The sequence below is a fragment of the Mus caroli genome, chromosome 10 (genome assembly GCF_900094665.2).
Source record: "Mus caroli chromosome 10, CAROLI_EIJ_v1.1, whole genome shotgun sequence".
Lineage (NCBI taxonomy): Eukaryota > Metazoa > Chordata > Mammalia > Rodentia > Muridae > Mus > Mus caroli.
In genome coordinates this window covers 37,557,032-37,580,934 of record NC_034579.1, presented here as the reverse complement: position 1 = coordinate 37,580,934, position 23,903 = coordinate 37,557,032, and the positions used below count along the sequence as shown (strand labels likewise).

Below are 23,903 nucleotides of genomic sequence, written 5' to 3'. Positions count from 1 at the left end.
GGGCCAAGAAGTGGGAGTGGGTGGGTAGGGGAGTGGGTGGGGGAGTGTGTGTGGGACTTTTGGGATAGCATTGGAAATGTAAATGAAATAAATACCCAATTAAAAAAAAAAAGACAATTTTCATTATATAGCCACTGGAGCTGAGGTTTAAAATAAAGTTACCAAAGGGCAGTACGTGAAACCTGAAACAGCAGCACACTGGTTAATTTTTTAGAGGGAGAACTCTGCGTCTGGTCATTATGGACTCATTTTAATCAGATCTCCCTTCAAGAACAGCTAGAAAACATAATTGTAAAAAGTGAGGAACATCTGTTGGGAAGCCCCAGAGAACTAATAAGACAAGTCTGAGGCACATAAAGGAAGAAACACAAAGAGGTCAGCAGCTGGATAGGGGGACTTACAGATAGGTGAGCAGGTGAACGGGGAGGGGGGGGCGCAGGTGAACAAGTGAGCAGATGGACAGGTGCAGCAGGTGTACAGGGGGCAGGTGGGCAGATGGACAGGTGCAGCAGGTGTACAGGGGGCAGGTGGGCAGGTGGGCAGGTGGGCAAGTGCAGCTTCCCCATGAAGCATTTGTTGATTCCAAGTCAGTTCAGAGACACTGATTACCAAGGTAGCAGCTCTTGGCGGTATTACAGGACTAAGAAGACTAAAAAATTAGCATTTACCAGCACTTGGGAGGCAGAGGCAGGCGGATTTCTAAGTTCGAGGCCAGCCTGGTCTGTAAAGTGAGTTCTAGGATAGCCAGGGCTATACAGAGGAACCCTGTCTCGGAAAAACCAAAACCAAAACCAAAAAAAAAAAAAAAAAAAAAAAAAATTGGCATTCAGTTCTTATGAAGGGCCAAGAACCTAGTGAATGTCCCAGTCTATTAGCTGAGAATTCAATCTCAGGTTAAATTAAAGGAGATGGTCTGCTAGGGACTGCCTGTCATAAGCGAAAGTAAATCCTATCTAGAGGATTTATCAACAGCTTTGAGTTATCACTGTGTTTCTTCACACGGTCTCTGGAATTGCTTTGCCTTTCATTACAAGGCACACCAAGAGTTCAGTCAGATCAAGTGATTGAAACCCAAGAGAAAAGTGTTAGAGTTTAAAGTCATATGTTGTGTAATAATGGGGAAATTCCTTGTATGCTATGCCCCTAGGAACCTTTTGTTCCTAGTTTATAAACCCAGGTAACGTGCTACTATATTGAATACTGTAGACAATTATAACATAATTGTGCTACTATATTGAATACTGTAGACAATTATAACATAATTGTTACATATTTATTCATCTAAGCATATCTAAACAGAAAATATGTAGTAAAAACACTGTGATAAGAATTTTTTAGTTTCATTATAATTTGAGACCACCTCATATGTACATTGTTTTATACCACATGAATATATATATAATCCTTTAAAAAAAGATAAAGGAATTTATTGGTTTTTTTAATATTGGAACTTGAACCCAAGTCCTGATACATGCCAGGTAACCACTGTGCCACTAAGCTATGCCCCACCCCCATATGCAGTCTTTTAAAAATACTTACTTGTTTTTATTTTATATTTATGCATGTTTGCATGCATGTCTGTAAGTTTACTACATGCATGTGTGGTGTGGGGAGGACAGAAGAGAATGTCTTACCCCCGGAACTGGAGTTACAGACAGCTATGAACTGTCATGTCAGTCCTGGGAACCAAACCCAGGCCCTCTACAAGAACAGCAATTCTCTTAATGCTGAGCCATCTTCCCAGCATGCACTGAGACTTTTAAGAGAAGAATCAAATGAAAACTTAGGGCCTAAGAACTCAGTAGAAGGGCTTAAAAGATTATATGCAAGGGAAGAGAAATTTTTATAAACTTGATGATAGGTCAGAAGAAAATATCTAGACTTTCCTACAGGATATTAAGGTTAATGTAAAATGAATTTATAATTCTATTGAGCCCATATGAAAGACACATAATTCAGGTATTTTTATTTACAAGCTGTAAGTTTAGATTGGGCAGGTTTGGAGCTATTATAACTTATTTCCCAGACATAATGTCCCTTGTTACGTGTTGTTTTTCCTGTCCACGCACTCATGGACCATCTCCTCTTTTGGTGGCTTTCTCCTCCCTCCAGGTCTCCTCTTTTCTTCTTCTTTCTTCTTTCTTCTTTCTTCTTTCTTCTTTCTTCTTTCTTCTTTTTCTCCTTCTTCTCCTCCTCCTCCTCCTCCTTCTCCTTCTTTTCCTCCTCTTCATCCTCTCCCTCCTCCTCCTTCTTCTTTCTATAACCCCTCACTTAATCTTCAAGTCCCACCTTTCTCCCTCAGCTGCCCAATCACAGGCTCTAGCCTTTCATTGGCCAGTTAAATTGGGGAGCAAGGTTTACATAGCATTACTTGATTAATGTGAGGATCTGCTCTTCTGGGGCAACTAGATTGTGAGAGCCAGTGTTTAGCATAAGAAAATAAGCAACATCAGACCAACCCGCTACATGGTTTATGAAATACATCAGGAAGCCTGAATGAAAGGTGAGGCCCAGTGTACACAGGCATGTGGCGTCTTAGTAGGGAAGGAGAGAAGCAATGCCACATAAACAAAGTCTGAACAGAAAATGGCTAAGAATTTAAAAACTGGCAAAAGACACAAAAGCGCAGATTCAAGAAGTACTCCAAGGCTGGGGAGCTCAGATAGTAATGGTCTTGCCTTGAAAATGTGAGAGGGCTGAAGAGCAGAGGCCCAGACCTCCAGTGCCAAGTAGGTGTGATGAGGGCCTGTTGTAATTCCATCACTTGAAGGCAGAGACAAGGGCCTTCAGAACAAACAGTCTAGCCAGACTCACTAAAAGGCAGGTTCCAGTGAGAGAGCTATCAAGGAAGACTTCACTCTTAACCTCAGGTCTCTGCAACCTGCTTACACACATGCACTCAGACATATGTGAGCATGCAAATAGACATTCACACATACCACCAAAAACAAAACAAAACAAAATAAAACAAAAAAACAAAGAAAAACTGTGAACGCAGGTGCGATGAAACCCAACAACAGATAATGTGCAGAGATACAACACTCCCTTAGGATCATTCCAAAAACAACCATAATGATAAAATGAAGTCGTTTTCAGTGAGGCATGTCTCAGCCTTGAGAATGATGGATAGAGATATAAAGACTATCTCCATCGGGTTGTCCTGGGCTGACTCAGATGGGACAGAAGCATTTAGCTAGGTGTGGTGCTCTGTTCAAATGATGGGGGTGGGGTGGGGACTGCTCTACTTAATGCCTTGCACTGTCAGGAAGATTTGTCTAGTACTGAGGTGACCTGGCATAGAAGGGTTCTGTAAAAGGAGAAATCTTTAGGAATCTATGAATGTCGTACAATCTTTGGAAGGCCCCCAACCTCACTGGCCTTCCCCTCAACCCACACTATGAAAGGCTCTGAAGAGTCCTGCATGGAAGAAATCCGTTTAAGTAGAAGTGTTCAGGGTTTCCCAAGCCTCTGTGTGACACCCATCCCCTGAACTCCTACTCCCCACCCCTCACTGATATAGCTCTATCCACTGTTATATGTCAAACTCCTCCCCCAAGAGAATCAGAATCATGCTGACAGGGACTGTGCACTCCCCCCGCCCCAACCCCGTGTGTGTGTGTGTGTGTGTGTGTGTGTGTGTGTGTGTGTGTGTGGTGGGGTACATGCATGGGAGCCAGTGTCACATGCCTGGCATGCATTTGCAGATCAGAAGACAGACTCTGGGATTAGTCCTTAGGTACCTGCAATCTTTTGTTTGAGGCAGGGTCTCTCATCGACTAAGAAAGCCACCAAATAGACAACATGCAAACTGATCGGTGAGCTTCCAGGCATCCCCCTGTCCCTGTTTCCTACCTTGTCATGACTGGGGTTGTAGAGGCACACCATTGTGCCCAGCTTTTCATGTGGGTTCTAGGGAGCTGAACTCAGGATCTTATGCTTGTGAGAATTCACTGGGCCGATGCTTGCACCCCAGCCCCAGATCGGCATTTCTAGTTCTGATCTCCCTTCTGAGTTTCTGGCCTTTTCTCCATTTGTTTCTAATAGGGTGTGTAGTAGTAGGTTGGTCTGATGCTGCTATGTATTCTAATGCCAAATATTGACTCCCAAGATCTGGCTATCCCCAATGAGCAGATCCTCACACACACACACACACACACACACACACACACACACACACACACACACACAGAAATGTTGTGTAAGCCTTGCTCTCCGATTTAACTGGTCAACAAAAGGCTAGGGCCTGTGATTGGGCAGTGGAGGGAGAAAGGTGGGACTGGAGGATCAAGTGAGAGGTCTCAGGGGAGACCAAGAAAGAAAAGGAGAGGACATAGATGTGGAGGAGGCAGCCATGAGAGGAGATGGACCACAAGCATGTGGCCAGGAAAAGCAGAATGGAATGAACACTATGAGTGGGAAATTAGTTAGAATAGCTCCAAACCTGCCCAATCTAGGCTTACAGTTTGTAAATAAAATACCTGGAAAAAATTGTGTGTCTTTTATACTGGCTATCAAGAATGTTTAATTCCTGTTTACCGTTGGCGCCCAATGTAGGACGTAAACCCAAACTCTTAAGTTTCATATTCATTTATTAGACATATGCCAGGATTTAAAATAAAACAAACAAACAAACAAACAAAAGAAAACAAACGAACCAAAAATGATGGCTTCTAACTGTTGGAGGTGAGCTTCATGAAGAGAACCTGCTGCTGCCTTTTAGCAAGGCTGGCAGAGAGTCTTTCCTGGACTACAGATTCTCAGCGCACTTCCTAGGGATGCAATCGATGCCTATCACACTGTGCCAAGCAAAGGATCTGCAGGTCTCTGAGACTCTCATCCAGCCACAGCCAGGTCAGCTCACAGCTAATTCCAAAGCTACACTGCAGCTTCCCTCAAGCCTTCTCCAGGCGCCGGTGCTGAGGCTGAGAGGCAAGCCAGACAAATGGTGGTCCCCCCACCCCAATTTGGGTCTGTGTGGGATAGCTGCAAAAGTCAGAGGACAAACTCCTGCAGCTCCAGCTTAGGGATGGAGTTAGCCAACATAGACACATACTTGATCTGAAGAGCCTACAGGCAAACGGAACCTTTTCCCGAAGCTACCAGGGGACTTAAAAGTCCCAAACTTCTAAACTAAATATAAAATTTCATTAAAACTATTTTCTATGTTAAAAATAAAAGGGCGACGCAATGTCACAGGATGTTCTGGATCATGTATAATCTTGCTATGCTTACCACCAGAAGAATAATTATTATAATTTCATATGTCCTTTTACAAAGAGATCAAAATAAGATGGACCTATAAAAGAAAGAGACTGACAAATTAGATACTATATCACAGGCCATAGAACAGAGAGTAGAGGATCTGGAATCTATGACAACAGAAAAGGTAGTCCCAGATGAGAAAAGTGTGCAAAGGTTTGAGAATTTAGAAGGACAACTCATAAAGATGCAGTATATTAAGTTAAAAAAAAATCCAGATTCTGCGTATGGATACTGCCTTAAAACAATGTCATAAATAAGATATTTGTTTCATTTTGTAGAGTGTGGAGAATTGAGATACGTACATATGCTGACTCATCATGCTATTGATGCCTCTTTGAAATCCCAACGGACTTCTGATTTAAATTCCAAAGCGTGATTCTGAGATTGCACACTTATTGGAGCTGATGACTGTCCTGGAAATGCCTTTGATGATCAAAGTTGATGATGCTTGGGCATATGTGTCCATTAGAACACAACACTTTTATAGGCATCATGACATGGAACCCATTCTGGATATCGCTTACAATCCACAGGTCGAGCTGTTCTGGAAATACATCTAACAAAAAATTTAAAGGAGATGCTCATAGAACAAAAGAGGAATAAGAAATATCCCAGGGATAGATTAAATGATGCTTTGTTGGTTTTAAATGTTTTAAAAATGAATAACACAGGTAATACAATGGCTAAAAGCCAATGGATTTCAGAAAGAACTGGTGGATTAGATCAGTCTATAGAAGTCCTAATTCCACAATGGAATAAAGGAAATATGTTGCACTGGGGAGATTTTACATTTGTTCCAACAGGAAAAGAAAAGCTATGTTTTCCATCCAAATTATTGAAAATAATATTTAACTGGGAAGGCCCCCTGAAGATCTTAGCCATGACAAAACAAGGGAGGTTGGCAAGATCAACAGGTCAGGTTGTGTATGCACTGATCCTGCTACTTGAGAACAGAGATTGGCTGAGATATAATAACAAAAAAGTATCTATGCATAACCAATAGATATTGTTGACTACAAAATCTTCAGGACTTTTTGAAGTGGGAACTTCTGGTTTTTTGGAAAGCCAGTTACGTCAAATGATGTTTTGCTGGGGCACACAGGTGAACGAATGTCTTGCTAAAGCAGACACATGAAAGGATGCATGACACTAAGAAGGAATATAACTATAACCCAACAGACAGTGGATGATGCTGGATGGTATTGGTAGGTCTTGCCATTCCTTACTGGCCATCATTTGTCGTGATGTGACTTCATAGAAAGAAACACCAAAAGGCTTCTGGTGGTGCTCTGGTGGCTTCTTGCCTCTTCCTCAGACTCGGGCCAATTGGCAAAGTGAAGTGGAAGTTTCTGAATATGTCAGCTGATACAGACTTAACTGAAGTTTTGCTAAGAAATATTCACATGGTGTTTTACTGACGCAAGACCTGGGGGAGGACACATGATGTTTGGAGGAGTATAAGTAGAAATCAACAGACAGTGATGGCGAACTTGCACAGTTAGCTTTGCAGTCATTGGTCTCACGCTTCAGTCTTCGATGATCTTCACTTTGTTGGGAGAGGCACAGCAGAGAACTTCTGGTGTCCCTGCCAGTCCCACTCTTGCTGACTCATGCGGATTTGGAGGAGGCCTGGATGTTTCTGCTGGGTCATGCCACCATTGCTGATTCATGTTTGCTATCCTGACACTACTGAACTGGATGCTGGTACCCTGACAGTTAGACATTCAAATGCCCCTCTCCAGCCCACCCCCACCCCCCAAGAACTACTTCTAAACAGCACACAGCGGAGCCTTGAGGAGTCTTCTGGGTCGACCTGCCACTGCTGATTTGGGGTGAACTGAGCTGATATCCTGACAACTCAGATTGGAATTGTTCCAAAGAACTATTTCTAAACAAGTCTACTTCCCCCATATCCTTATAATCTTTTCTTTCTACTACCTCTGATGTGTGGTGGGCTAGAAGGGAGGTTAAAGCATTTAAGAACCCTTATTAAAAGTAGATTTTCAACCGGGCGGTGGTGGCGCACACCTTTAGTCCCAGCACTTGGGAGGCAGAGGCAGGCAGATTTCTGAGTTCGAGGCCAGCCTGGTCTACAGAGTGAGTTCCAGGACAGCCATGGCTACACAGAGAAACCCTGTCTCGGAAAAAACCAAAAAGAAAAAAAAGTAGATTTTGACAACTTAAAACCTACAACTTTTCATATCATTCTTCTAAATGATAGAGGTAAACATTTATATTACAATCTGATATGCAACCCAAACTAACTGTTAAAGAAAGAGAAACGTCTTTCATTTGCTTAAGCAAAGAGCAGAAAAATCACCTTTGGCTAAATTGGGCAGCCTTGACAAAATCCACCCTTGAGGATGCTAGGATGTCTGGCCCTGCTCTGTTTCCTTGGGAGACTTGCTGCTGACCCAGATGGCTGCAGTTTGCCCAGCCTTCCAGACTGATCCAATGAGAACTTAAGCCTGGACTTTCACAGCACCGAGACTGGACAACAAAGACCAGCTGGCTTTCTTTTGACTTAACCATTTCCCCAATTTCCTTTGGGTCCCCCAAAAGGAATTCTTCAGCCCAGTTCATCAGGAAAGCATTATAATCCCCTTAGTTTGGGGCGGTTGGTTTTGGTTATTTTATGAGCTATAGATCTATTGTTATCTAAGGGGAGGTCATAAGATCTCAGAGACTCACAGAATACGGCATTTAAAGATATATGTTTTTATAAATTAACTTTAGGCTTCTTTGACATTGAGACATGTCAGCTCCTGACAGCATCTGACTTGGAAGAAGATGATGAACACTGAAGGACCTCCATTTGGAGATGGCGTCATTTTATGGCAAGTTAGTCACTGGGAAAAGAAAAACGCCCTAATTTTACCTGCAGACAGAATACTGTCCAGAAATGACAAATGGACACAGGAAAATCAACTGCCAAGCCCTGCCAAGACAGGTCCTTCATAATTCCTGCTTCACAAAAGGTCTGTCGGGTCTTCTGGACCAGGAGGCTGAAGATGCTGCAGCAATGTTTTAGAATACTGGGTAGCTTCCCAGGCAGCCAACTGTCTTGCCATTTGTATAATTTTGGAAGTGCTTGCTTGGACTTCTTGCATACTCAGATAAAATTTATCTCCTTCAGTTGAAGACTAGATAGTTATAGTCTCACAGTTAACCTTAGGTTGTTTAGGACATGAGTTGATGTTTTTAGGTCTAAAGATGTTTTTGGAACGGTAATACAAGTTAGGATATAGAATGATTTAGATCAGAACTCTAAACTCACCAGGATAGGATAGATAATAAAATAAGTTCTCCCGAGTTGCCAAATCCAAACAGACTAGACTTTTGAATGTAACTCTTACTTAATAGTTCGTTTCTACTCTGTGTTGGACCACGAGCATGTGGCCAGAAAAAAACAGCAAGTAACAAGGGGCATATGGCTGGGAAATAATTTAGAATAGCTCCTAACCTGCCCAATCTAAGCTTATAGCTTGTAAATAAAATACCTGGATTGTGTGTGTTTTATACTGCCTAACAAGACTGATTAATTCTTGAACCCATTCTGCAAATCGTCTGATCCAAGTCTCCCCTTTTCAGCCATTGCCCTGTCTTCTCTGAGGTGCCCTAAACTGATGAATAACTCCAAACACCCACAGACTCTCTGAGTCTCAGCCTTTAGTTCCTCTTTCCCTGTAAACACCTGCGACCCTTTTAGTCTACTTACTCCAGGCCCAATCTATATGCTAAACATGTCTCAAGCCTGGCCACATCTCCCCAGTCCCACTGCCCAGCCCTGGTCCAGGCTACCACAAGGTCTCATGAAAATTTTCTCTATTTCATTAGCCTCTATGCTTGCTCTCTTGTCCTCTCTGTTCATCTCTGTGGTTATGTGTACTTGCTTGGCCCAGGAAGTGGCACTATTAGAAGCTGTGGCCCTGTTGGAGTAGGTGTGGCCTTGTTGGAGTAGGTGTGTCACTGTGGATGTGGACTTTAAGACCCTCATCCTAGCTGCCTGGAAGCCAGTCTTCTCCTATTGGCCTTTGGATAAAGATGTTGAACTCTCAGCTCCTCCTGCACTGTGCCTGACTGGATGCTGCCATGCTCCTACCTTGATGATAATGGACTGAACCTCTGAACCTGTAAGCCAGCCCCCCAATTAAATGATGTTCTTATAAGAGTTGCCTTGGTCATGGTGTCTGTTCACAGTAGTTAAACCCTCAGACAATCTCCCACAAAGGAGTAGGACATGTTTAATGGCATCCCCTTGCTCTCTATGTTCTCTGTACCCCAGTCTCCAAATTTCTAACTTTTCTGATGTTTCTATCACAGGGGTGTTGCTTATGCCCAGTGCCTAGACTATTCTCTTCTACCCTCCAGCCAACCTTTTGCCTAATTACCTTATCCTACTTCCTCGGGGACGCTGACTCCTCTGCTCTGAGACCCCAGCATTGACCCCACCACAGTGGTGTCCTTCATACTTCCTTCTAACTTACAATCTCTTATCAGCTCTCGTGATACTAAAACGGATGGTTTCTCTTCCCTGTTAGAGTGTAATTTTCCAGGTAGGACCTGGGCTGCTGGATTCAATATTTGAAGCTGGGTTGCACCCTCTAGCCCATGCTAGCATGAAACTTATGTGTTCTCCTCTGTTGGCTTCAAATTTGTGGCTCCAGCCTCCAGAGTTCTGGGATTACAGGAGTGAGGCATCACACCCAGCAAAAGTCCCCTCTTAGTGGATAGCCCGTTTGTATTTATGCTTTCTGGCCTCAGTTGGACTCCTTCACTCTCGGGATAAATAAGAACTGAAACTGTTATATTAACTTTCTCTTATCTCCCCAAAGGTTAAATCTTTTATAGACTCAAAGGAGCTTAAGTAGACTGGAGAGATGGGTCAATGATTATGAGCAATGGCTGCTCTTCCAGAGGACGGGGGCTCAGTCCCCAGCATCCACACGGTGGCTCACTAGTCCCACATGGTGGTTCACTAGTCCCACTAGTTCACTAGTCCCACATGGTGGTTCACTAGTCGCAGGGATCAGACCTCCTTTTCTGAGGACACCAGGCATGCATGTGAAGCACACACGTAAGTGTGAGCAAAGCTCCCACTCACAAGAAACAAACAAACAAACAAACAAACAAACAAACAAACGGTTTCTTCTTTCCCTAGCCTTCTGTTGGCACACAGCCTTCCTTGGGAATCCTGTCTACATGGCTGGCCTGTTTGTGGCCTCATCATGTATCAGAACTATTGATTATTTCTGCCTGATTCAAGTGTCTGATACAGGACAGTGTCCAGGCTGGTCAGTACCGGGTTTTAGGACCACTTTCTCATTTTGCACACACACAACCTGCCCCTGGGGAACTGGAGCCGGCTCTGTGGTTTGTTTGATTCTCTGATCAGTTCCCATTTCCCCAACCCCAAGACTGCACACAGGCTGCCCTCTCTGCCAAGGACGGTCACTCCCACCCCACCCCTCCCCCTTCCTCGCTGAAGTCCTTAGCTTTCAAGCCTCAACTCCCTTTTTAACAGTTCTTTAGATGGAAATCAGACCCTTCAGTTCCCCTAAAGGTCTGGATCACAGCACTCCGGCTTTTCCTTCAGGAACCACCACAAATCACGTTTCCCTTTTTATGTATGTTTGTCTTGTTTTGATGATTCCCCCTCTCATAGGCTATAAATGCCACAGGGACAGCGTGTCTGTTTTTCCCTGTCCACACAAGGCCTGCTTGCTCACTGTGCTGGGGTGGAACATGGGCCCTGCACATGATAGCAAGCCCGTGGCTGCATGGGAGCTGCAGCCTAGCCCACCGGCCTGGCGGGCCCAGCGCTGTTTGCACTGCAGGGTTCCAGGCACGCTAACTGGTAGGAAGAAGCTGTGAATGAACCAACTAATGAACAGGGTTGCTCCCAAAGCAGCTTTGAGGAAACTTGCCAGCTTCAAAATAACCCCAAACCCAGGCCAAACTCAGTGTCATTAGAAGAAATGCAACACTTTGTGTTTTGAACTGGTCAATTCTCTGGTTTTAAAAAGGCCTGCAATGGCCTCTTCTCTCGCAGTCCAGAGGGAGGTCTTGGAAGAAGGATGGTCTCTGCTCTCTCCTCCTCTGTAAAAGACGCTCCTTTCTGTCCAGGTCTGCCCATCATCCCTTGCTCATCCTTGTTCTTAACAAAGCCAGCCTTGCAATTAAGCTTGTTACAAATGTCAGCACCCTGTGTGGCACCCTTTGTCCATTTTTGACACACTCCAGATTTGGGGATATTTTTGCTACTAAAGTAAGTCAACAAGGTGGCTCCTTTCCGGGCTCAACGTTTGGGGTGGGAGTGGGGTCTCTGGAGCTGCTTGTCTGTCAGAAGCCTGACATATATCTTGGGGTTCCTCTGCCTGTGTCATTGTTACCTGAGTTGCTAGGGTCACAGCTTGGACACTAGTGACCCTCATCAGTCATGCATGGCCACAAGTCCTTAGCAGGTGTATTTTATTATTATTATTATTATTATTATTATTACTACTACTACTGTTGGCTGTTTTGTTTTGTTTTGTTTTTGTTTTTGAGACTGGGCTTCCCTGTGTAGCCTTGGCTGTTCTGAAACTCACCCTGCACACCAGGCTGGCCTTAAACTCAGAGGTCTGCCTGCCCCTGTCTCCTGATTACTGGGGTTAAAGATGTATGTCACCCCCTCCACCCCAACCCCTGTCTGGCTTCATTCAATAGGCCAATTAGACAGATAAAGGAGAAAGCAGAGAAAGGAGATTTACTCAGGGTGACCACATTAGGAAGAAGCAGAGATCGAGAGCCCCAGTGGCCTCTCCCAGTCCATCTTCAGAGAGGGCAAGAGCTGAGTGCAATTGATCAGGTTTGTCATTGGCCATCTTAGTCCTGGCTTTGGTCTCTTCTGTAAGGTAGTTAGGTGGTTTGTCACTACTGTGTGGAATCGTTTTCTTGGGATGAGATCCTGCTCTGGCTGGGATCCAGGCCTTAGCCTCTTTCTTCTCCCAGCATCGGACTCTTGAGGAAGTTCCAACCTTGGGGTCGGCTGTTTCAATATCTGACAGCCAGAGGGAGGGGCACGATTCTCCTTGGATTATCTCCATTCCTGCCAGGAGGGTTACAGGATCAGGCTGGAGCTGCATTCCGGGAATGCGGACCTGAGACCTGAGACCCTGCCCTGCCTTGCCCGGCTCTGTTTCTCCTCTCAGCCCAGCCACATGTGTCTTCAAGCCTGGAGTTAAGAGAGCACTGAAGTCAGGGACAAACACAGGCAGCCAAGGGGCCCAAGAGGGCGTACGTGGGGCACAGGTACACACAAGCCCCCTCTCCTTCCATGAGGTCTCTGTGGTAGGCCCTGGCCACACTTGGAACACACCAAGGAGATGGCTACCTGCGCAATTCAGTCTTCACCTGCTGTGGTTCCCCTGGAGGCAAAAACTCCATTCCCTTCCGCCCTCTTACCCAGAAGACTGGTGAAATACCCTGTGAATGCTCCCTCTGGAAGCGATCCAGGTCTGATCAGGGATCTATCTTCCCTCTGCTGTTCAGGATGAGTTATGCCTGTCTCCAGAAGAAGTCTGTCTTAGCCTGATGGATTATTGATGGAAGAACTGGCCCAGAAACCCCTGGTTACCATAGGTTGAGGGTCTGTGGAGCTCTGTGACTGATGGATGTGTCTCCTCCTCCTGGGCATTAGTACTTCCAGACCCACAGAAGTGAGATGTCCCCAAGACCCCAGGATGTCTCTTAAGCAGGTCACCAAGGACAACAGGAGCAGACTGTTGCCACTCCACTGGCTGCCCTTTGGTGCCTTTGTTTCTGTTCCCCAACCCACAACAGGGATGGCTCAGGGGGTCCACACGACTCAGGTGAGCCCTCTGAGGCTTGCCGAGGTCTTCTGTGGCTTCATCTCTGTTCTCCTTTGGCTCTTGGAGCTTGGCTTCTGTCAGTCACTCCCCCCAATGTCTGCTTTCTGGGGAGCCAGTCCACAGGAGACCCAAAAGGGTGAGTGGAGTAGACAAGGCACCCCATTTCCAAGATTTGAGACGACTGAGGTCAAGCTGGAAGAAAGAGGGTTCAAACCTCAGGTAGACCTCGAACTTGAAGGTCTGTCTTAGCCTGATGGATTATTGATGGAAGAACTGGCCCAGAAACCCCTGGTTACCATAGGTTGAGGGTCTGTGGAGCTCTGTGACTGATGGATGTGTCTCCTCCTCCTGGGCATTAGTACTTCCAGACCCACAGAAGTGAGATGTCCCCAAGACCCCAGGATGTCTGTTTCACGTCCCCACAAACCCCCAGAATGGGTCTCAGCGTTACCACATTTTAAACTCCAAGCAGTAGAGAAGACAGTGTGGGGGAAGACACCTTTGGAGAACTGGTGTTTGTTAATCGCTTGGAGCATGGCCAGCAACATTGTTTTCCCATTGGGTTGTTACTGACAACTGGGCCATATGGGCTGGTCACATTCTACTTCCTTCTCCTGAGACAATGCTGGAGGAAGCCAGATCTGTTGTGTCTGTATTACTTGCAACTTATATCCTCATTCCTTGTTCAAGTGTCTTTGTGTCTAGAGGTGCATTTGGCAAACTTCAGCATTCCGCTGTTTACACAAAAAAAGCACTGAGATTCTTAAAAGTGTCCCTTGTAAGGAATGAAAAAGGATACACTGAAGAGAAGCCAAGAATTTATCCCTACGCACGCAACCTCCCCCCTAGGACATCACTTCTCAAACTTTAAGAACTCTCTCCCTATTGACCTAGCCACAAAGGCGAACTCCAGAGACATTCTCAAGAGATGAGAAGTATAAATAAGACAAATATAATTCCATTTGCAAGATGAAAGTGTGCTGAGATTGGATACCCAACACTACAATTAAACTTTCCATTACTGGGGCTGGAGAGATGGTTCAAAGAAGCAGTAGACTGCTCTTCCAGAGGACTAGAGTTCAATTTCTAGCATCCACATAGCAGCTCACAATCATTTGTAAGTTCAGTTCCAGGAGACCTGACACCTTCTTCTGGCCTCCACGGGCACCAGGCATGCACATAGAATACAGACATACACACAGGCAAAAACACTTGTTCATATACATAAGTAAATAAAATTTAAACAAATAAACTTTACTCTTAAGAAGAGTACACCAATAAACTGTACTCTTAAAAACTGGCTAAGAGGGCTTGTGTATATTTTCAACCACAATAAAATGGTAGATTTAAGGATCCAGGGGTCAAGATCTGTGCCTACGGCCCAGACACAGGGGAAGTGGGAGGTGCACGTGTGCTCCCGTGTGCATGGGTGCCCAGACATGCACACACGTATGAGAAGGTTCCTGGGGGTTCTGTTCTGCCCCTATCATGCTCTAGAAGTTCTAGAAGCCCACATTAATCTGGCCACTAGAGAATCCAGGGTTTGTTTTACTTGGAGCCACCAGAGGAGGTAATCTGGGGCCTAGAGTCTGCTGATTTGTCCTGGTTTTGTCTCTGCATCTCCAACCTGACAGAAATGTAAAGTGAGCTTTCAAAGTGTCCGATCTTATCTCTGCCATTGGCTCAGTTATAAACTGGGGGGCAGGCACAGAACCTCCATTCCAGGCACACCATGCGGACCAAATGTGTTATCCTGTATGGACCGCAGCAGCGTGCCCAGCGTGCTACAGCTGCATTGGTAAAGATCAGGTTCTTGATGGGGTTGGGTGTGACCAAAGGACTTCATACTGCTGTGAAGGAACCGGACATTGAGGTGGTACGGGTCAGCGGTGTGGTGGCTTCTTCTGGTGATCTGCACCGAGCCTTCCTGAATTATCAGAGCCATTTGCTTAGCTGCGGAAGGGGCAGCCAGAGGGCAGGTGGAGTGACTATAGAGCAGAAGCATGGCCACCAACCCCTCCCTCACTTGGCCTCCTCTGGGCACACCATGCTTACCTTCTGTTTCCCTGGGGCTGAGTGGGAGGAGGTGGCACAGGTGTGTGGGAGGTAACAGGCCACACGTGCAGGAAGCTGTAGCTGCTTGGGACACATGCCATTTCTGGGGCCTGGTACCTCCCATCCATGTTTTAAGTGCCTCTAAAGAGTCACCCAGACCAGTTCCTGAAGGCACCTTTTAGACCTGGTTCTTCCAGCCGTTTAACCCCACAGTTTCTGACTCATCACACCTAGGTGGTTACAATTATGGTGGAACAATAACTGGGACTCTGGGAGTCCAGTGCCAGCCTCCCCTGCAGGTCACTCAAGGGTTGGCATTGAGTAAGTCTATGGAGATCACAGCTCAGAGCTCACAGCTCCACGGCCCCAGAGTCTGCTCGTGCTATTGCATTGGCTTTGGGAGGCTTAGGAAGCCTGCAAGGCGGCTGCTGTAACCCTACACTCTGAAAGCTGGACACCACGTGAGCACTGTCCCCTATGGCTCCGAGCCTTCTCCCTTCACAGTCTCCATCCTCAGCTATCCGGGGAGGTGATGTGTCCCTTTTCTCTGGGGGGAAGAGGTATGCTCGGGCTTACAATTTCAGAGTATTTCCCCATCATAGTGGGGAGAGCATGGGAGCTATGGCAGCCTGGAGCTTATGATGAAGTCTCTTCCCATCATGGTGATCAGGAGGCAAAGTGGAAACAAGACTGACCTCAGAGGCCAGTCCTAGTTGCCCATGTTTACTAATGAGGTCCCAAGTCAGAGGTTCCACACTCCCCATGCAGTGCCATCAGCTGGGGGCCAATTGTTCAAACACATGAGCCTGTGAGGAGGTGTTTTAGAGCCAAACCACAGCAGGTGGATACAATTATGATTTCCATTGCATAGATGTGGAAACAGGCTCGGAGGTGGGCAGGTGATTACTCAGGTCCCAGCCTTCCAGCTAAAGAGCTGGTGTTTAGATCCACACCTGCCAGATCTACTTGTCTTCCTGGAACTTCTTTCTCACACTCAGGACAAAAATGGCCAACCCTAGTGCACACATTATCCCTGCAGGTGACTTCAAATGTTAGATATGGGGTGTGCATTAAAAATGTCCTGAGATAGTCAAAATCTTACAACTGTCCACTAAACACAGGGGCCTGACATGCCTTTGTTCAAAGACCAAGCTCGTCAGCTTGCAATATGGACACCAGAGAAAGAGAGAGAGGATGAGAATGCTAAGCTCTGGCTCCCCCTTGCTCCTTTGGGAATGTTCCGGAATGGGAAAGGCCAGCATGCCATTGAGCCCAAGGTTGGCATAGAGATGCTAGAGCAGCAGGGCATCAGGGCAGCTTGCTTGGTCACTGTTGTTCACTTCTCACACACCACACAGCAAGCGTGAGGCAGCCCAAAAGGACAGAGTGGCAGAAGTCCCAGTTAGCGAGAACATTCTGGAACTGGTGTGCATGATGGGTTACCAGCACAGGTGCGGGGCGTGCTCTCCAGCAAACCCCGTGTGCTCCCCAGAAGAGCTGTGAGGGGCACATCAGCTTTTTCCTCTTCAAATAGGGCCACAGAGCTGACAGATACTGGTGATTCGGCACATCTGCATTTCAGCAAGATGGTGGGCAGGAACTTCTTTAGAGACCAGCTTGGAAAGGTGTGAGCTAGAAGTATTTCTACATACAATTTGACATCAGTAGAATCCATCAGCCTAAGGGTGATTGGTCTGATCAGTACCCAATACAAGTCTTTGGTGACGTTCAGTGCTCTACCAGAGCCTTGTTGTTCTGGATATTGGTGATCAATAGCTTGAAGGACGATACTACAGCATTAGGGGAATGATCAACAGTTTGTGACAAATAGGGTCTAGACGGCTCCTTGACAGAGTGGGGATTTAAAGATTGTAACTGAAAACACAAATTAATTCACAGGGGTCACGCCGTAGCACAGGGTTCAGGGAGCCTTTCTCCTTCGGGATGTCAGATCTTTTCTCAGCACCATGTGCAAAGAGCACCTCCCCCACCCACCCAATGCGACCTGGCCAGCAGCCACGGGATAGGTTCTGGGACACCCCATGCCCTTGCACCCTCCACCCACCTGAGCCTCCTTCTCAGTCCTTTTCCTTCAGCTTGCCTGCTGAACCCCAGTCCCTCCAGATGATCCAGTTGAGCAGCCTCACCTGGGTGGGGCCCCTCATCTTGTGGGCAACACCCTCTTGGTCTCCCCTGTGGCACTAGGAGAAGAGCAGAAGTGTCTCCTTCACAGAGCCTGTGTCCATCCATCACTGGCTGCAGAAAGGGTCTGGCTGCCCCACCGGTTAATTCTTAAGATGACTGTTCTGGGTATGAGTGGTGGGCGAATTCATTTCCTAATCCTGATCTCACAGGGAAGGGTAGGGCAGGCAACTCCAACATTGGCTTCAGTTCTCAGTCTGCTACTGCAAGAGATAAGGTGGCAGGGCAGTGTGATCCTGCAGGAGGATGAGGAAGGAACATTTACTACATTGTTATGCGTGAAGAAGACAGGAGGGCACAGGGACGCACATCTATAACCCCAGGAAGAGAACGCAAATTGAAGGCCAGCTTGAGCTACAGTGAGTCCTAGGGCAGCCTGTGCTGTAGAGAGGGAGGGAGGGAAGGAGGGAGGGAGGGAGGGAGGGAGGAAGGAAGGAAGGAAGGAAGGAAGGANGAAGGAAGGAAGGAAGGAAGGAAGGAAGGAAGGAAGGAGGGAGGGAAGGGATAGCTACATGGGAAAGGAAAGGTCAGATGAGGTAGCGAGTGACCAGGCACTTTAGGAGGGTAATGAAGTCATTGGCACACACCTTTCCATAGTGACCATCATGGCCTAGAAAACAGAACCAGGCACACACAAATGGCATGGCTGGACTCAGACTTCTTCATCTGTACCCTCGGCTGTGCCACCTTCTAGGGCACCTTCTTTGTCTTGCCTCCTTACCTGTGAAATGTAGAGCTGACATTACTGCCTCATTGAGAGGTCAAGTGTGCTAACGTGAGGAATGTGCTTAGAGTCAAGCCCGTCACGCTCAGCAAATGTTTGTTTAACAGCTGAGTATGTGCTGTCTCCAAAGCTTTGAGGGGTGCTCTTCAGATCTGAGAGTTCCCTCTGGCGCTCCTCATGTGGGCCTTGCCCCAGCTTTTGATGCTTCCACAATCCCTGCCCAAAGTTATGTGTTGCCATTTGAGAAATGATACTCTATTCGCAAGGGACAATATGTTGTTTTGACATCCATAGTCTATATTGTAGATGTGTGCTATTAGATCAGGCTAGTCACCATACCCTTCAGTCCACCAGCTTATCATGATTGTGTGTGATAGGTTTAGGCACTGAAAGCTGTTTTTTCCCAGGACGCTTAGTCAGGGGTATTGTTACAGCTAAGGAGACATTTTGACAATGGATTGTTGGAGAGGGCAGGAGGAAATGTGCCTCACTTCTGCATACATGCCCATTGGCAGTTTCTGCATTTCTCCCTGAACCAAGCTCCTCAGTAGCTGCAGTTTGCTTCTGGTGGCTACGGGGGTGGGGGTGGGGAGGGTGTGTGTGTGTTGGGGGGGGCTTGGTAAACTCCTCTCCAGCTTCCTCCCTCTAGCCTTAGGCCTCAGGCTTTCTCTTCTTGCTGATCTCTGGTCCAGTATCACAATCTCTCTCTCTCCCTCTTCCTCCCCGTCCCCCTTTTGATTATTTGCTCCTATCTTGCTTCCAGGAGTTCATATTCCATTGATTTTAGTCCTCAAATCAAGTTTAACATATGACAGGTGTGGTGGAGAAGTCTTTTAAAACCAGTATGGGGGTTGGGAGGCATGGATCTCTTTGAGTTGGAGGCCAGCCTGGTCTACATAGCAAGTTCCAGGACAGTCAAGGCTATATAATGAGACTTTGTCTCAAACCAAACAAATACTAACATATGTCACAGTCATTTATGTGGACCCACAGCTGAGTTTCGGAGAGGCAGAGTTTCTTTCTGCATCACCAAAGACGAGGGGACGGAACACACTGCTCCTCTATGGCTTACAGCCTTCTGGAGATACCCCTGGGCCACAATTTATAGGAGTGTTGGAGACAGTCGCAAAGCCAGAGGAATGTGGGTGGTTCCTGCCTCCCCCAACAGCTACCTCCTCTCAGGGATCCAGGAAAAGTGTACATTTCAAAATTCTCATTTCAAATCCTTCTAGAAATGCCGAAGAGTGAGATTTCTCAGAGTCTACCCTAGACTGCCATCCAGACTGCTGGAGATAAATCTGAATTGTTAGGCTTACTGGAAGGCAGGGTGAGACATTGGGTTTTAGAGCTACAATAAGCCAGGATGGAAGAAAATGCCTGCTACTATCAGAGAATTGTATTGAGATTTAATATAGTTCCCTCTTGCTCTCCCCTTCTCTGCACATCCCCCATTCTCTCTCTACACCTTTGGCTGTGGTCCCAAAGGAGCAGCTTTACCATCTCAAGCTAGATAGGATTGATTTATTCCCAAGGCTAAGAACATGATCTTATCCCTACGATGGGAAGAGAACACTGAGAGCTGGGCAAACAGAGGACAGGGAGGCAGGAATTGTGCTCCTGGGACTGTCCTCCACAATGTAAAAAGAAATGCATTTTCTTTTGAAAAATGACTCAGAGAATCACTCCACACACACAGGCACACTCCACACACATGCACACTCCATACACATGCACACTCCACACACATGCACAATCCACACACACTGACCCTCTGCACACACTGCTCCCCCATCATGAGACCCCAGCTTTCAGAGCTCAAACACTGTTAGTGGGAAGATAACTAGTACAGCCACTATGGAGATCAGCATGGACGCTCCTGTGTGACCTGGCTAGGCCACCGAGGACTCTAACTCCACACAAAGATCTTTGCACAGACAGCCATGTTGACTGCAGAGCCACTCACAGTGGTCAAGGTATGGCAGCAGTCAGGATGCTCATCAACCTATGACTGGATTTATCCAGCCCAAAGGAGGAACGAAGCAGTTACATCATCGGCAAGAAAATGGTTGGAAATGGAGACCATCACCGTGAGTGAACTGTCAGGCTCAGAAGGAGAAATCCTGTGGGTTGTCTTTCTTTTTTCTCATATGTGGAATCTAGGATTTTATAAAAGAGAGCAGAAATGTAGAAGGGGGGCGATACATTGTTTCTCCACCATTGGTGAAATGAGCCAGTTTGAGCCAGATTAGATCAATATTAAAGGCAGGTTTATTGGGAAGTTGCTCTTGGACAAGTGAGATCACTGGCCCCAAGGACCAAAGCCAGAGAAGTCGCCATGGGGGCAGGAGGGGTAAGGGAGCGAAGAAGGCAGAGAAAGAGAGAAGAAAAGAGGAGAGAGAGGGAGAGGGCAAGCAAAAAGTCCAGATTGTATAGGGAGGAGCCTCTGGGGGGGGGAGGGCCTCTTAGCCCCTGGGCTGGAAAGTTCAAGGTTGAGGGTAGGGTGTGCCAGGTAGGGACTCAGGAATTCTGGGAGACCTGGAGGCCAGGTCTGCTTTGATATGTAAGATGTGTGCCTCAGTCACTTGTCCTGTCTGAAACCAAACAGGAGACCATTTGGGAAAAAGAAGGGACTGGCTTTGGGGGAGTCAACGAGGGAAATGGGGAATGGTATGGAATGCTTAACACACATTACATACGTGTTACATGCACTGTTCTACACAGGGAATCTGCAGGAGGTTGGGCTGTGCCACCCAGATGTGGTAGTAGAGCCTGTGGTACAGTGACTTGGGCAGAGCCATGCCTATCCTGCCTCTGGTCACTGTCTTCTGCCTCTCCATCATTCCTTGAGCTAAGCCAGTGGCAGCGAACACCTCCAAGTGGAGCAATAAACTCACACAAGTCACCTTCCAAGCCTGCGATGCAGGGTAGATGTGTGAGACCCAATGCTGGACTTCCTGTCTCTCCTCTCCTCTCCTCTCTGTTCTCTGGAAGAGAAAGCTTATCCAACAGGACATAAGAAAGACCAACCTGACTCACTGTGTGCCTCACCAGGACAAAAGCAATCCTCTGGGAGGCAGTATTTGGTGCACAGAAGCTGCTACCAGGAAGCCCATCTCGCTAAAGGTAACCATTATGGTTCATGTTTGTCTCCTGGCCGGGGAGGGCTGGATAGAGTTAACTCCACGGCACAGCTGAGAGTCCTTTATCAGTTCTAATAACTCACTGGAATTGGCAGTCTGCTCCCTGGGTCTTCAGAGCAGCTGATATTTAATAAACTCGATCGGAGGGAGAAGTGGAAGGATTTCTTGGCACTGTCCCAGAGTTAGCTCAGAAAATTGTCTTAGCCGATTATCGCCGAACTAAACAGGAGAGTCCTAATGCCACTTGCCAGTTCAAAACTGGTTTCTGCCAAGATCAGCACATCTTATCTTAGGTTCCCCCTGTCCAGAAAGTCCATGGTCAAGCCCCAGAGGGTACAGGATGATTTTAAGTCTTACACTAAGTTTAGTTCATTTGTGTTAGTTTTCCCGAGAAATGTAGGCAATTTCTATTGTGTTGTTGTTTTTTGTTTTGTTTTTCAAGACAGTGTTTCTCTGTGTATCCCTGGTTGTCCTGGAACTTCCTCTATAGACCAGGCTGGCCTTGATCTCAGAGATCTGCCTGCCTTTGCCTCCTTGAGTGCTGGGATTAAAGACATGCACCACCTCCACCCAGTTGATAATTTATTTTTCATTTTTACCTTTATTTTAGGTGGTATTTGCTTTGTTTTGATTTTAATTAATCAATCAATTAATTAATTGTTTTGGTTTTGAAACAGGATCTTCCTGTGTAGCTCAGGATGGTCTTGAACTCATGACCCTCCTGCCACATCTCTGGAATGCTGGGTTTACGTGCTTGTACCCCCATGACTAGCTTAGCTTTTCCTTGTTGTAGGTCACTGACCCCAAAGAAGCTGCTGGGTGGTTTGGCAGACTGCAGCAAAGAAAGAGAAGACCCCTACTTGTCTGAGAAGGCAGCCCCTCCTTTTCCATCCTTTCCCACCTACCCCTGTGCAGACTCACCATGATCTAACGTAAGCCAGGAAACCACGCTGTAAAGTTTGGCCACTTCAAATGAAGGGCAATCTGGTGCTCTCTCCTCTGCTCACAAAGTGCCTTTAAAGCCAAATTTCCACACCTATGAAGACAGTGCCTATTTCATGTCTTGGGAAGGTTATTGAATTAACTTTGCTTCCTCCAGTGAGCTCTTTTCCTCTCCACATCCTGCCAGTTACCTGACAGTTAATACAACCCAGGGGGCGCCTTGGAGACTCTTAATTTTGAAGGTCAAGATACCTCCACCCACAATTTCATGTCCCTCTTCACCTGTCATTCTGTGGCATTGAAGCACATGTGTGTGGCCATCTGATGCAGGACTTCTGACAGTCAAGTATAAACCACTCACTGGTCAGGAAGAGCAAAGTTGCCTTGCAGGCCTGTGAGCTGCCATGTAGGACCACAGTTCTGAGGCAACAATCAGCTCTGAAGGGATCTGGTGACTCAGAACACAAAACCCCATTGTTTAGGAAGCTCACAGTTCCTTAATCCCCACGTGCTCATCCTGAGCGCCACCCCTGAACCTGGTAGGAAGGGTGAGCCACCTGCACAGCACACCTGTGCCTCCGTCCACTTGTGTCCCAGTGACCGGCTCACCTCAGGTAGATGAAGGCGATGGACTTCTGACCTAGTGCGGAAGCCTGGACAGCCTTTCTTGTTCCTCCACCATCTGTGGGATTCTGGATAAGTTACTTTCTGTCCCTGCTGTCAAATGGCAATGACAGCATTAGTTCCAAGATGCTGACTTTAGGTGGAATACATAAGTGTTTAACATTCTGTGGGGGTCTCCTCCCTTGCCTGTAAAATGGGACTCATTCCCAGTAATAGCGTAATCTCACTTGTTACTAGCCAAGCGTAGTCTGGATCTGTGGAAGGATGTATAAAGGAAACCTGAGCTATTCTAGCAATGTCTTCTTTTGGGTGTGGTGGCATTTGTCCGTCATCTCAGTACATGGGAGGTAGAATCAGGGAAATCATTGTAAATCTGAGACCAGCAAGGGCTACATAGTAAATTCAAAGTCAGCTTGGGATACATAATGAAACTTGGTCTCAAAACAAAAAACAATTAAAACTAACTAAATAAGAAAAGTCTGATGTGGTCAGGTATGGTGGTGCACACTGAAAGTGAAAGTCCAAGTGAAAGCCAGCACTTGGGAGGTAGAGGTGGGTGAATCTCCAAAAGTTTGAGATCAATTTGGTCTACACAGTGAGTTCCAGGCCATCCAGGGGTTCACTACAGTAAGAGCCTGTCTAAAGATACACACACACACACACACACACACCCTTGTCTGGTTTGAGGATACATAGATAAAATCTTCACATTTAAGATCTTAAAGTCTGGCAACTTCAAAAGCATGTTTACCCACACTTAGCCAAGTGTTGACACAGTTACCTGATGCTTGGCCCTTTGTCCTTGCCAAACTATTCACAGGCTTGGAGAAATACTCTATTCCCAGGGAGGCCTATTCAAGGATCAGGTGATCCAAATTGCCGTGATGACTTAAATGCTGGTTTCAAAACTGAATTGGAAATCTAGAACATTCTGTGCCTGTGCATTTAGTCATTACAAATTCTTTCTTAACCTACAGTAGACCAGTCTTTAGTTTGATGGCCTTCTTTTTTTTTTTTTTTTTTTTTTTTGAGACAGGGTTTCTCTGTGTAGCCCTGGCTGTCCTGGAACTCACTTTGTAGACCAGGCTGGCCTTGAACTCA

At 46.4% G+C, this 23,903-nt stretch overlaps 1 long non-coding RNA gene across 1 annotated transcript in view; it reads right to left on the bottom strand.

The window, feature by feature from the left end:
• LOC110303984 overlaps nt 1-23,903 on the bottom strand; it is a 46,895-nt gene that overhangs the window by 5,414 nt on the left and 17,578 nt on the right. Inside the window, exon 2 of the long non-coding RNA XR_002378988.1 lies at nt 22,788-22,895. This is a non-coding gene — a long non-coding RNA (uncharacterized LOC110303984). The remainder of the gene's footprint in view (nt 1-22,787; nt 22,896-23,903) is intronic.